This window comes from Musca domestica, unplaced genomic scaffold (assembly GCF_030504385.1).
Source record: "Musca domestica strain aabys unplaced genomic scaffold, Musca_domestica.polishedcontigs.V.1.1 32, whole genome shotgun sequence".
Lineage (NCBI taxonomy): Eukaryota > Metazoa > Arthropoda > Insecta > Diptera > Muscidae > Musca > Musca domestica.
This window is the reverse complement of record NW_026712311.1, coordinates 7,822,132-7,837,362: the sequence shown is the minus strand read 5'-3', so window position 1 is coordinate 7,837,362 and position 15,231 is coordinate 7,822,132. Positions and strand designations below refer to the sequence as shown.

Below are 15,231 nucleotides of genomic sequence, written 5' to 3'. Positions count from 1 at the left end.
AAAAAGTCCCAATTTCATGATCATACAGCTCCATCTATTGTTCGAAGTTTGAACACCTAAATTATTTATAGAGAGCTTGAAACCTATCAAACTAAGATCCATAATATTAAAGAGATCGTTCGACACATCATTTCGAATTTTGTGCGAATTTTCTGATAAGATTAGGATGAGGCAAATTAAAGTTATGAGTAAATATAGAGTATTTTTTACTCGTGAGTAAAATCGAGCAGAAATGAGTTCTGGTTTTAGGATTCCCATAATTGTACGATGTTTCTTAATTGGGAGCCATTTTCTTCATTTTGAGGTCTCACAGCCAATAATTCCTAAAAAAAATCGACAAAAAGTCCCAATTCCATTGCTACCTTCCCATCCCTGTCATCTGAATAAGTGTTTGGGGTATTTTGAGTACGTGTGCGTTTTGTGTTTGCCTCTTAAGTTTATTATGTGTGGCGTTATATGGAGTGAAGTGGAGACATCATCAACCAACGAAAAAAAAAAAATAATAATATTATTTGAACTGGGTGGCACCATAGAGATTCATAACTACAACTGGCTTTAGTTGGTTGCCGTGCTGGGCTGTTGCATATCGTCGATGTGGGAGTTTGTTTCTCTCGTTTCATTTCTTAAATGTCCTTATGTAGTTTTCACAGTTTGTTGTTTCTCTCATGGATTTGCTTTTCGAGTTCACCGAAAAAAGCGGCGACATATAAACGAATATGCTTAAATGAAACTAAACTTACCTTGGCTTGGATTGCTGGCGGAATTGCTCCTCCTGGAAACAAAAAAAAAAAAAAAAAGACGAGGGAAAAAGAAAATTATCATGTGATTTAGAAATAATATTAAATATGTGAGGAGTTCTTCTCAATTGCAAAAAAGAACGGAAATTGCCAGTTGGCATAAAAGAAAGGCAGGCAGGGAGGGGAGAATAATGAAGAAGGCAAAGGAATTTTTATAAATGCCATTACCAAGGAGTTTATCTGGAACTGCGCAAAACACTTTTTATGCAAAGATAATATATGCCACCCTTACTTCTCCTCCCTCTCTCTACCTCTTCTCCTTCAATTCCTTACCGAAATTGATTCAAATGTAATTGTTTACATTTAAAGTCATCAAAAGCCAAACAAAATGCCATTAATTTCTCCCTTCCACTCAATCAAAATGGATTTTCTATTTTCCTCAAGGACCCCAGCAAAAAATATTCGGAATGGAAATCAATGAAAACAATCTACAGTCATAAAATATTTTGATTTATGGCGCATTGCTAGAAATGGATATGATACTCTTCTCCTGGCATGGCAAGCAAATCGTGTTTGTGGTAGTCGCACATAATGCCGGTTTAGTTTGCTATTTTCGGATTTGTCTGCTTTGTTATAACCTTAACACAGTTATACAACAAGAAGTTCATGTTCTTTGATTTGATACGAGAACCATAAAAAGTCCTCCAAAAGCTTCTTCTGTTCTGTTTTACTCTCCTCTCCCCTCCTTCACTTGCATTTGTTTATCTCTGTGTGGCATCAGAGGATAATTGAGTTGTGAAGCAATCACAAAATCAATATTTCACCCAAAAAACGAGAAAACGAAATTGTATGAATGTCGTTATAATGATACGGGTCATTTAAAATTCCGAAAACAGATAAAATTGAAAGTTGAAAATTTATTCACAAAAACAAATAGCACAACAACAAATAACTGGAAATTTGATTTTGTATCCTTTCCAAAATGAAATTAATTTGTTATCTTAATCAAGCATGATAACAAAAGAAAACAATAATTTGCAAAATGTTTGCATAGATGAAAAACAAGGACTACTTCAAAATTTTGGCATGGAAAGTGATAAACATAAAATAATAATAAATATAACCCATTTAGAAGTCCTGCTCAAATTCTCAAATTAATGATTAATTCGAAACGACATCTAGCCGTAGATAACAATGTTAGCAAAGTCTATAGCCAAATTTAAAGTATATTGAGCAATGGTGCTCACAATATACGCATTAGTAGTGGTAAGAGACTCTCTCACCTTGACTAATGAAAATTGGGAGAGAATACGAGTGGTTTGTTTATACTTTTTCGTTCGAGACTGCTCATAGCTAACATTGAGTCATAAATATAATCGAAGTGTAGATGGCATGATTGCATAGAGAAAATGAAGGAGTCATGATATAAATAAGATAAGCATACAAAGATAATATAATCCAATTAAAAGTGCCATTAGATTTCACCCAATTCTAAAATTATATGAAACGGGAAAATTAACACCACTTTGAGGATTCATTTTAGTTGAAGTATAGATGGCACCACAAACATTGTAGTTTTTCCATGTTTTCTTTTTCTGAAAACTACTAATCTTTTAATACTGAAACATGTAATACTAGATGATGGTAGTGCTATAAAAGTCTTACGGAACACAGCTAGTCGGGTAGTTGATGAACTAAATGAAACAACATCTATATGAAGGTAACAACTTTAGCAAAGTCCAACACCTAATAGATGGCATCCCAACAATGTCTGCATAGGCAATATTAAGAAGTCCTTATCACGAATATACAAAAGATACTACGTTAAAATAATTCATATATAAGTTCCATTAAAATTCTCAGTCAAAAATTAAATGACAAATTTTGAAAAATTAAATGACAAAATAGAGCTATATAGATTGTCTGTCCTGATACAAATACATATTATGTAACTAGATTTATTAATAAAACGTGTACTTTTTTCCTTTCAATGGCAAAACTTTTAAAAAGTACAATTGGAAATTCGCCCTATTTCTTTCGTATTGTTTATTAATCAATCAAATCTCCCTAAAAATTTTTTTTCAAAAGGAAAAATGTCATTCTCCGCCATATTACACTGTCTTCTCTTAAATTTATTAAAATTCTTATTAGTTCTTAGGTTAAAGGGCCGGATTTCTAGTAAAAAATTATACCTACAGAGGGTATACATCATTTGAAAAATTTAACATTTAGTTCCATTTAGATCTGGCACATCTCAATATATCTATTAACACTCGAACTGTTTTAAGGATGATAGAGATTAGTCCATTTCTTCTGGTATCTCCCCCCAAAGAATCAAAGTTTCAAACGATCATAAAATCCGAAATACAGCGCAAGATAAAAAAACTACAACAATGTCAAACGCCAAAGCATCAAATTTTAGAATAAGTTTAGATTTGTTCGAATTGGTCACCCATGGCACGAATTATGGCCTTCAAACGGCCAATGAAACCGTTACACGATGACGGAATGTTGCTCTGCGGTATTTTGGCCCATTCCCGACGAAGTGCTTGCTTGAGGTGATCGACACTTTGGTATTTTTTAGTGCCAACCTTACTTTCCAAAATACTCCAGACACAATAATCCAACGGATTGGTATCCGGAGATTTTGTTGGCCATATTGCGCTGGAAATGAAGCGAGGAACCTCATTTTGTAACCATTCTTGGGTGGCGCGTGCTGAGTGCGATGGTATTGAATCCTGTTGGAATGTCCAAGGTCTAGAATAATTTCGCGATACGATAATACGAGCGACCATCGGCTGTTATGGCGGCCCACACCGGCGCTTGAGTTCTGGTGGCCAACCGAAGGTGTGCACCTTTTCAGCTGACCTCTATGGAAAGTAATCACGATCATTTTGTTTTTTTACAAACTGCTGGACAACGAATGTTTTCTCATCGGAGAAAAACAAAATTCGGCAGTTCACCACTTTCGGTCAAGCGAAGCAACTCTTTAGCTCTTTTGAGTCTATTTTCTATTTGTTGCGGTGTAAGTTCTTGCACTTTTTGGAATTTCAATGGCTTTACCCCGAGCTCATTTTGATATGTTCAGCTCACGAGCCATTTTTCGGCCACTGCGACGCGGGGTTCTCGATCAAAGCGCTTCATTACTTTTCGAACCATTTCTGCTGATTATTCACATTAAAATGCTGTACTGCTCTAACGATAGCCACTTCTGGTTTTCCAGCCAAACATAAAGAAATCACACTATCACGCTTGAATTCCATCACGAATAACTTTTTTTCTGGAGAATTCTCACCAAAATGCTTGTGTACGCTTGTAAACTATATACTGAGCTGTCACTGGAATAATTGTAACAGATGTCGGACGAATGGCTTAGAAATGACAGCAGTTAGAAGTTGGTTGCAGTTTTTTTATCTCACCCTGTACGTTGGAATAATTCATTCCAAAAAAGTTCCATTTAAATTCCCAAAGTCAATAAATTTTAGAAAATGATAAACTAAAGCTACATTGTGTACAGATGGCAGCATTGCAGTTATTTCTTTCTGTTCTGTGATAAATATTTATGATGTGACTTAATTTTCAATAAAACGTATTTTTTTTCTTTTCAATGGCAAAAGCTCAATTTGAGAGAGAACGGCTACATGATCAACAAATATAAAAACTAGATGGCAATTATTCAAAATCCATATCATCAAGAATCATATACTTCTTTTGACTCGGTCATATTTGTCAGGTAAAAAAATAATTTGCTTCGGATGCATGACAGATTTAGGGATAAAATTGATGTTTAATTTTATCGAACTACAGATGGCAGCCCACACCCAAGCTTTGTCTGGGACCAATTTCCAATAATGTAATTAAATGGTTAGTTTTACAAATTCAAGCAGTCGACTAAAGTTAAAGAAGTTTAGAGCTACTGCATCGAAAAAATTTAAATAATTTTTTTTAACAAATGTTGCAGAATCGCCAAAATGCAATTTTAAACACATATTATTTTTAATTTTAAAATGGAAGAATCACAATAAGCGCGCCGATAATAGCGTAGTAACATCAACCGCACGTGGAAATCTGATAACACTATTTCCAAGGTTTAAATCAATGAACTTCTGGGTACAGGGTCCAGGAATGCTGACGCATCTGCAATCGTTGATTAGATTTTTAATCTATTTGCAAAGCTACGAATAGGTTAGTTTTACAAATTCAAGCAGTCGACTAAAGTTAAAGAAGTTTAGAGCTACTGCATCGAAAAAATTTAAATATTTTTTTTTAACAAATGTTGCAGAATCGCCAAAATGCAATTTTAAACACATATTATTTTTAATTTTAAAATGGAAGAATCACAATAAGCGCGCCGATAATAGCGTAGTAACATCAACCGCACGTGGAAATCTGATAACACTATTTCCAAGGTTTAAATCAATGAACTTCTGGGTACAGGGTCCAGGGAATGCTGACGCATCTGCAATTATTGATAAGATTTTTAATCTATTTTCAAAGCTACGAATAGACACATAGCTAATCAGTTTCTATGATAGTTAAAAAATTATTAATTAAACTGCACCAATCGCAAGGAATTGGAGTTGTCTACCGAAATATAGAAATATTTTTTCGGAAACAACAATATGAGAACTAATTGTGGGTTAACGACGATGTTTCCGAAAAAAACATGCTTCCACAGGCAGTATTTAAAACACAACTCTAGACAACAAATTTCTATTCATGACCAAGAACGCCCCCTATTGGTGAATGTTGCAAAACTATATTCTAATGATAATTTTTATAAAAAATAATCATCGTCCTTCCGTCCTTCCGTCCGTCCGTCTTGTAATCATGCTAGAGTCAAATACCGAATGGACCCCATATAACAGTACCACCCGATATACGGATTTTGATGATTGTAGCCAAATTTTTGAATGGAATTTTCTGAAATTCTACACAAGCAGTTCTCTGTCAGTACTGTACCCCTTTAAAGAGAATTTTCTTTATAGGTATACCCCCCATACAATGGTACCCCTCAATATTCGGTATTTTGATGATTTTAGCCACATTTTTCAATGGAATAGTCTGAAAATCCACACAATGAGTTCCCACTAAGAACTTTACGCCATGGAAGAGAATTGTCTACATAGGTGTAAGTTTTAGTATAACACCTATAGGATCCAGGATATAGGCGACATTAATCACCGGAATTACGTCAAATTTCGTATTTGAAGTTCGTAATGGGTACTGCAATATTTGACGAAAAATGGTCTATGCAGGTCCACGTCTTAGTATAGCACTCATACAACGATCCCTCCCTTTATTCGGTATTTTGATGATATTAGCTACATTATTCACCGGAATTGTTTGGTATTTCGTATTTGATGTTCGGAATCGTTACTACAGCCTACGACAGAAAATGAGTTATCCAGCACCACGTTTTCGTATAGCCCCCATATAAAGGTTTTTATTCGAGTAGTATTTTTCGACGGATTTTTTTTTTAATTTGTCAGATTCCTTCGAATGATGGAGGGTATAAAAAGTTCGACCCGGCCGAACTTAGCTGCTTTTTTATTTGTTTATTGGGAGACAAATTCGCTTGAAATGGAGTAGATCGTACTCTAGGTGAGTTATCTATTTCGAGCGAATTTGTCTCCCACTCTAAAACGAACAATTTATGCTCGCTCTTATACGAGCGATATCGAGAGAAGTCGCCTCGACTTTTTCTACTCTCAGGAGTGTTATGCTCCAATTTTAATATCTTTTAGCGAGTTTCATTTTCTACTCGAATTGATTCGAGTATTTCGGATGTCTTTTTAGAAGACTTCTTTGTTTGTATATGTGATACCTTATTCAACATTCCATTAAACGAAATTTTATAAATTTCTAAAACCAATACTTGTTGATTGTGAGACAAATTCACTCGAAATTGAGTAGAACCTACTCTAGGCGACTAATCTATCTGCTCAATTTCGAGTAAATTTGGATCCCACTCTAAAACGAGAAATTCATGCTCGCTCTTTTCGAGCGATATGGAGAAATAAAGTGGGTTCGATAACTTTTTTCTATCCTCAGGAGTCTTATGATCGATTTTTCATTCTCATTCTGCGATTTTTATTTTCTACTCGAATTTGAGGAAATATTTCGGATGTCTGTTCAACATTCCATTAATCGAAATGCAAAGCCGATCTTTGTTTTTTAGCTTTCGATTTTGTCATCAACGATTTTCGGTCGATATCCAGGAAATATGCAAGGATCAATTAATTTTATAAATTTCTAAAACCTTAAAATCATGATTAAAAATTTGAACGCAATTTCAATTCAATTCTAATTATCTATATTTCTTTATTATTTTTTTCAGGGTAAGTTCCATAACATCTCCACAACACCCTATGTCAAAAATCCATCGATTTTATAGGGAAATTTTTTCGGTAAGTCATATCCAAAGATCATTCGTTGTGGCAATCAGACCTCTCCTCTTTGCCATATGACAACAAAGTAAATCCCCACACAGACACATTTGAATACCTGACGACCAAATCCACTGTCAATCATTCATATCTCCAGCCTACAAGAGGCACGTGTGAGATAGGTCTTCAACAAAACGAATCTCTATTTAAAGCTGTGGCAAAATTGTACTTCTGGCTGGCAATTACAAGTGCACCATGATAATTCCAATTCCCAGGGAAGGCTGGGAGGGGGAATGGGCCAAGACTTTTCTTGGAACACAGCAAAAGTTTCCTGGGCACGCACCATTTATGATTGTTTTCTTCATCACACGTCGTCATCATCAGCGTCAGCAGCAGCAACATCATCATCTGGTGTGACACATGTGCCTGGCTGCCTGCCTGCCTGCCTGGTGCTGCTGAATTACCAGCGGACGTATGACTTTCATTGGCTTATATCCTGTGGTGGTACAGGTGTAGTAACTGGGACACACACCAAGGCAGGCCTCCTCACAGCCAGCCATCCAGCCAAGCAAAAGAAATGAAGGAAATTTCATTTTTCATTTTCATGCATGTGCTCTGCTACCCATATTCATAGACTTATGTACAGGGATCTCTTCACTGCCACAGACTAAATGTACATATGTATGTACGTATGGCTGTACGTAGGCAGGTTGGTTTGTAATCACATTAGGTACCATGCCATTTCAGTACTTCGTATTCTGCCCAATGCCCAAAATCGTTGTAACACCTTCATATTTTTCGCTCAGAAATGGCGAACAAAGTAAAAATGACAATAACACAGCTACAAAAATTGGTACTTGTAAAATATGGAGAGCGAGAGAAAAAAAAACGCAACCTGCCTGAACCTAATTCCCGCTGGATGTAATGCCAGAACGTTCAGCAGTAGCAGTATATGGAGAAGGAAAGTGAACATGTTTTCCTTCTGCTGTTTGTATTTTTTTTTTCTTATTTTTCCCTTTTTTCGCTTTGGAATGGCATAAAAAAAGCGAACCATGGCAAATGTAAAAAACATAAATTCTGTAAATGCAATTACGCTAGCAACAACTGACTGGCAACTGCTTATTGCCACTGCCCCGGCCTCCCCGTACGTATACCATTCCTACCGTAGCCACACGGCAAAGCGATTCCATTCCCTTCCATCCAGCCTTAACTGCTACTTGAAAATGCTTTGGAAGTTACCTTAACAACATAACGTCGAAGAACAACATTTGCTAGGTTCTAAGTTTCGCGTATGTTTTATATTTTTGGGGGAGAGGGAGGATAATAGCGAGCAAATGTAAGGACTTGTAGTCCTCATGAAGGAGGCTTTAAGGCATAAAAGCTTTGAAGGTAGGCAACGTGCTTTGGTGTTTTTCTGTGTGCATTCCCCTCCTTCCTCCCTATGATTATTATTATTATTATTGCAGTGCTCCTGACGATGACGATGTTGTTGTTGGTGGTGAAGGTGGTGGCTGTTGTTGTTCTTTCTCTACTTACAAGCATGCAAATCTAATAAACGAAAAATGTTATAACACACTGAAGTTGTCGTTTTTACCTTCTTTTTTGCTCCTGTCGAATGCTTTGCTTGCTTGCCTCTTTTGGCACTCCATGTTGTCATGTGAACCCAGCTCAGCTCAGCACGGCACAGGTTCATGTTTAGTTTCACTTCTTCCGAAGTCTATTTGTTGTTGTTTGTTCAAGTGCTCCCTATTTTGCAATAAACTCTGGCCTCATATTTTGGTAGTTTTAGTATTCGTTTACGAAATGGTAAAAGAATAATACCGAAACTTATGGTTATATGGTATGTGAGGGGCGTGGGGTATTAGAGAGGTTATGTAGTGAAAAGGAGGATTTTTTTTGCAAATATAAATGAAAGAAAAATATTTTTGTCTACTAGGTCTTTCGAAATTAGTATTTGGCAGATCTTTCTATGCGTGCCAGTAAAAACATGACATGACTTCAATTTACTTCCTTTTCCCGGGAGATAAAGAGAGTGATATCTGATATTACTTTCAAGAGAAAAAATCATAAACATTTTTCAAATTCCGAATCCTTTGGTCTACCTTCGGACATTGAATAAGTCTTCAAAGCCGATCATATAATTATGACTATATTTTGGACTCTTAGGCATCCCATGAGTAAGACGCATCAGTTTCTCTGCAAATTTTTATTGAAAATGTTGAATTCATTCCGTTCCTTATAAGAAACTTCCCACACAAAAATCTCTTAGGGACGCCATCTATCTTTCAAGAATAATATTTGTAAATAAGTTTTCTTTCACAGGAGTGATAGAAATATAATGACTACACTTCATATTTATTTATAGCATATTCTAATTCAGATGTTTCAACAATTTGGAAATTTGGCCACAATCTGAACCTCGACTATATAGTGATAAGGTTATTTATGTGCCTAATAGACATACCAACACCTTTTGAAATTTTTGTAAAACTTAAAATCTCACTAGTAATAAATTCCTATACATAAGTGCTATGGTATATGGTAAAAATATGGATGAAGCCGTTATATGGGGGCCTCTATAGACAATTTTATACTTCAAGTATTTTCCAAATAATACCAAATATGAAACAATTTCGTAAATAAATGTGATTAGGATTATCAAAATACCGAATATCGATGGGTATCGTTATATGTGCGCTATAGGAAAATTTTAAATTACAAATACCAATTTATAGACAAATCCGATGAAAAACGTGGCAAAAATTATCAAAACACCGAATACCGGTAGGTATGGTTATATGGGGGGTGTACCAAAACGTAGACCTATATAGACTATGTTCCGCCACCGGAACTAGAACCCATCATGACCTACAAATACCAATTTGTAGACAAATCAGTGGAAAAATCTGGCGAAAATTATCAAAATACCGAATATCGGGAGGTGTCATTATATGGCGGCTATACCAAAACGTGAATCGATATATCTCATTTTCAATACCAACAAGCCTAAACACAATACAAATTGTTTTGCCAAAATTTGAAGCTCTATGTCAAATAATGTGCGCTGTATCGTGATTTCAACAGACTGACTGGACATCGCTGAATCGTCTTAGAATTGTATGCTGAACAAGAATATATATATATACTTTAAGGGGTCTTCGACGGATATTTAGGGATGTTACAAGCGGAAATACAAAGTACCCTCCTTTTCAAGGTGTTTAAAAATCGGCCCCATTTTTAATCACTTCACAACAAAGCAAGTAAAAAAAAAATATGTTCCCATTTGAACAAACTATAATTTTAAGATTTTTAAACTTGAAGGCTTCAAGAACGACTTAATGATTCATAAATGGTGGTATCTGTCCTCTTTTCTTTTTTCATACCCAACCTTTTGATCGCTGGCTAAAATATGGATAAAACGTGTCGCCTTTCTTCAATTTTTTCCGGAATTTACAGAGTCATCGGACTTTTAGGCCTCGCAAATTGGACCTGCTTCTTGTTTTTCATTGAAATAGACTACACAAATATACATTCAGTAGATGAGGACTACTTTCAGCTCCTTTTCCAATTTTTGTCTTCTACATTTCTTTAAGAAATAATTTTTAGCTATGCACCGGTCTCTTTATAATGTGACACCATCTATTTTTGAAATGTAATGTCATATCTATATACTTTCTCCCTAGGGATGATAGAAATGTTGGATTTTTCATATCTTATATATTTTATAAAAATTATATCATGTCCCACATCAATCCACTCCTTCTGGTATCTTTCCCACAAACTGCCGAAAATGGTGACTTCCGTTCACCTTTAAATTTGTTGTAGAGCCTAAAAATATGCATGAAAAGAATAATCACCCAAGTTATAATTAAAGTATAGATGGCAATAGCTGACTCTACTTACAATTCAGGAATATAGTAATTCCCAAATGTTAAAGGCTGCAAAGACTAAAAGAAAGGAGTATAAATTATAGCCCATTATCAAAGTTTTTGAAGGGCATAAAATTAAGCGAAAAATTCCATAATCTTTGAAGTATAGATGGCGAAAATTCATTACTTGCTTCCGGTAATTCATTACTTGTACCCGGTGATTCCAAGATGTCACATTATATCGTTTGGAAAAAGGATTAATCCCTATCCCTTATAGATCACAAGAATATGCGCAGGATTTTATAATTTATGATGTTTATACATGAAATATTGATGGTGAGGGGATACCTAGTAGTTTTAGGGCTCATATCAAAATATCACTAAACATGGGCTAAGAGAAATAATTTAAAATTGAAGTACAGATGGCGACATTTCACAGCTTCGCAAGTCTCAAACGATTCTAAGAAGTATCATCACAATGAAAACAAGAAAGAAGTATTCGTAATATCTTATTTTGAAAGTTTTTGTGGGACACAAGAAACGTACAGAATTCATGATGTATGTATTTGAAGTATAGATGGCGAGTGTGTATTTGGTGATTCAATTGCTAATTTTTATAGGGCCTCTCAAAATGGTCTAAAAGAAATAAGTGTCATTTTTGACATAAAAATTGATATTAAGCCTCGGGTTTATAATAATTGTTTTTTCCAGAGACTCTTAATAGTCCATTTAAAAAATTTAAGGAAGGATTTAATATTTGAAATATTTAAAAGGCTAAAACAGTTGAAAAATTCGCCAATATCATAAAATTAGCAAAATTTTGGATGTTTATACGGTTTTCCCAAATATTGTCAAGGCTATGGAGACGAAGTGATTAAAACTTCAAAATGGATAAACTTTAGAATTCATGTATAGATGACGGTAGGGTATCTGTGATTTCTTTCAATTTTGAAGTTAGTTTCAACATGCCACACAGACTGGACTGAAATAAACCAGTATCGCCTCCCCACAAGAATAAATATCTGAGCTTTGAGTGGTGAAGTTTAAATGGAATTAAGTCAATTATCAAAAGTCCCATTAGTAGTAAGATCCTCCTCTCGATTTAGTACAGACATTTTTTGCCAAATTTGAAAAAAGTGTTAATGGTCCAGCTAACTAGCCCCCCATTTTGAAAATATGTTTAATATGAAAAAGGTTAAATGAAAGTGTCTTCCAAGGAAAGAAGGAAAAATGTGACCAACCTTGTAATTGACATATAGATGGCGATAGTGTATCCCGCAATTTCAGAGCTATTTTTGCGATACCTTTTGAAAATTAACGACGAGAAGTTTCAATAGAATTTGGTCGAATACAGTGGAGAGTATTACCTGCTCTCAATGTTGTTGAAACATACGACCCATGCACTGCATTCAAAGGGACATTTTTAAAGTTGAGACCTCAATTCTTGTTCAATTATGATCAAAGTTAGCCTCCGAAAACTATGTCGATTCTGAATTTACGAGAATGTTTCAAACCTATTCGATACACCCAAGTTTAGTCATTACAACCCTGTAACATTCAGAGGCGAAATGAGCCAAAATGTTTTTTTTTTTTTTGTTTTTGTAGAATTTGCTTGAATATTTCACTTGAACACATAATAATTGTAATTAGCAATGTAGTAATCAGAACACAAAATATTTGCAATTTTCAAAAGGAGCAAATTGTCCCCTTCTTGTAAGTACAACAACTCCATTATTTTGCCCGGAAGACATCTTCAAATCTTTTCACATTATGAGATCTTGAACAAATGTTCACAATTGCAAAAAAAGCAATTGAACCCCTCCTCCGCAAAAGTTACCGTATGATACGAAAATGATGCTTAAATTTGCTATTTTCCATTACAAAAAAAAGAACACGGCTGGCAGGCCAAGTCCAAAGACAATCACAAATGAAAGAAACCAAACCAATGGATAAATACAAAAAAAAAAAAACTCTTTACCAAAAACGGCCCATAGAATAGAATGTTGAACATTTTGCGGCTTAGCATGGGTAATCGAGCTTTTCCTCCCGCATTTCGGGATTGAGTGTACATGATTGTTTCCTTTTTAAAGTAAGACCCAGCTGTCTTCCGTCCGCCCTCTTCCCAGAATTTGTGGGTAATTGTTGGCCAACAAATTGTTCAGTACCAATGTACACATCCTTGAAGCCAAAGGTCCTGGTAAAAGGGGTTTAATGGTCGGCTGTCTCTGTGTGCGTTGTGTGTGTGTGTTTTATGGAAAGCCTGTGATTTGTTCCCTAATTTCGTAAATGTCCCTGGCACATGTGCTGGAGTGTTTAGGCGAGATTCTGTGGTTAAATGCAGCTCCAATGAGGCATTTCCTTACAGCATTTATAGGCCACGTCCAGCTAGCAGTAGAAGCATGATTGTTTCCGGCCTAGACATGATGTCGGGCCATTACATTGTAAGGCTTAGCTGTTTAATTGTCGTAGGCAGAGAGGACGGCGGGTGGGAAGGTGAGCTTACCATGCCTGGAATTTCAAATTCGTTGTTTCGTTAAGGCAGAAATTCTTCACAGATTGGCAAATACAATGGATGGCATCAAAGGGATCTGTTGTACATGTTTGATTGGCATAAAGGGAACAAACGATGTTTTGTTTTTTCTCGTTTTGGTAACATTTGCCATTCTTTGGCTGGTGGGCGATTTTTTTTTTCAAAAAAAAAAAAAAAAAAAATCTAAAATCTTGGTAAAAAAAAAAAACATCAGCAGAAATGGTTCGAAAAGTAAAGAAGCGACTTGATCGAAACGCGCGTCGCAGTGGCCGAAAAATGGCTCGTGAGCTTAATATATCTCAATATTCCATTCGGCAAATATTGAAAAATGAGCTCGGGGTCAAGCCATAGAAATTCCAAAATTGCAAGAACTTACACCGCAACAGAAAGAAAATAGATTCAAAAGAGCTAAAGAGGTCAGCTGAATATGTGCACCTTCGGTTGGCCACCAGAACTCAAGCGCCGGCCATGGTGATGGTGTGGGCCGCCATAACATGGTCACTCTCCGCTCACACTCCGACCGTGGTATAAGAATAAATGCCGAATATTATGGCGAAAATATTCTGGAGGATGTATTAAAGCCTGGGCAGGCAAACACTTTGGCCGCAGACCTTGGACATTCCAACAGGACTCAGCACGCGCCACCCAAGAATTGTTACAAAATGAGGATCCTCGTTACATTTCCAGCGCACAATGGCCACCAAAATCTCCGGATACCAATCCGTTGGACTATTGTGTCGGGAGTATTTTGGAAAACAAAGTTAGCACTAAAAAATACCAAAGTGTCGATCAACTTAAGCAAGTGCTTCGCTGGGAATGGGACAAAATACCGCAGAACAACATTCGGCCAGCGTGTGACGGTTTCATTGGCCCTTTGAAGGCCATAATTCGTGCCAAAAGTGATCAATTCGAACAAATCTAAAGTTATTCTAGAATTTGATGCTATTTCCGACATTTTTTTTTCTTTTTTTCAATAAAATTAAAAAAAAAAAAATCTTTAAAATCTTTAAATCTTTACGAAGACCAGAACCCGCATAGACAATTTGCTGGCATAGACTGTAGTTCCCATTAATAACCCTAAATACGAAATGGGAAACAACTCCGGTGAATAATTTCCCAAAAATCGTCAAAATATCGAATATCGGGGGTACCGTTGTAAGTGGGCTTTACGACCTATAGAAACATATCTCTTCCAAGGACTAAAGTTTTCAGAAGGAACTCCTTTTTCAGATAATTGTAAATGAAAAATTTGGTTACAATCATCAAAATTCCGAATATCGGGGGGCACCCTTAAATGTGGGCTATACGAAATCGTGAACCGATTTAGCTCATATTGGAACCTGACCTGCCTGCAGGCAAAAGACTGATCTGGGCAACATTTTAGCTTTCGATCTTTATTCATTTTGACTCTAGCATGATTACAAAAGACGGACAAGCGGACGGAACAGGACTAAATCGCCTTAGAATTTTACGCTGATCAAGAATATATAAAGTTGGTTTTGTCTAAAATTATAATTGATGAGTTGTAAACGGTATGACGAACTTAATATACCCTCTATACTGTTGGAGGGTATAAAAATAATTTTAAAGACCCAATACATTTTTTTTAGAAAATTCGAAGTCTTCAATTACTTATTGTGACCTATAAAGCTTTTGATCCTGAGATGCTTCAGCCATTCAGGAACTAAAAATAAATAAAGCTACTT

General features: G+C 35.8%; 1 long non-coding RNA gene across 1 annotated transcript in view; it reads right to left on the bottom strand.

The window, feature by feature from the left end:
• Positions 1-740: 740 nt before the first annotated feature.
• Positions 741-15,231, bottom strand: part of LOC109614540 (uncharacterized) — a 99,225-nt gene continuing 84,734 nt past the window's right edge. The window contains exon 3 of the long non-coding RNA XR_002195602.2: positions 741-772. This is a non-coding gene — a long non-coding RNA (uncharacterized LOC109614540). The remainder of the gene's footprint in view (positions 773-15,231) is intronic.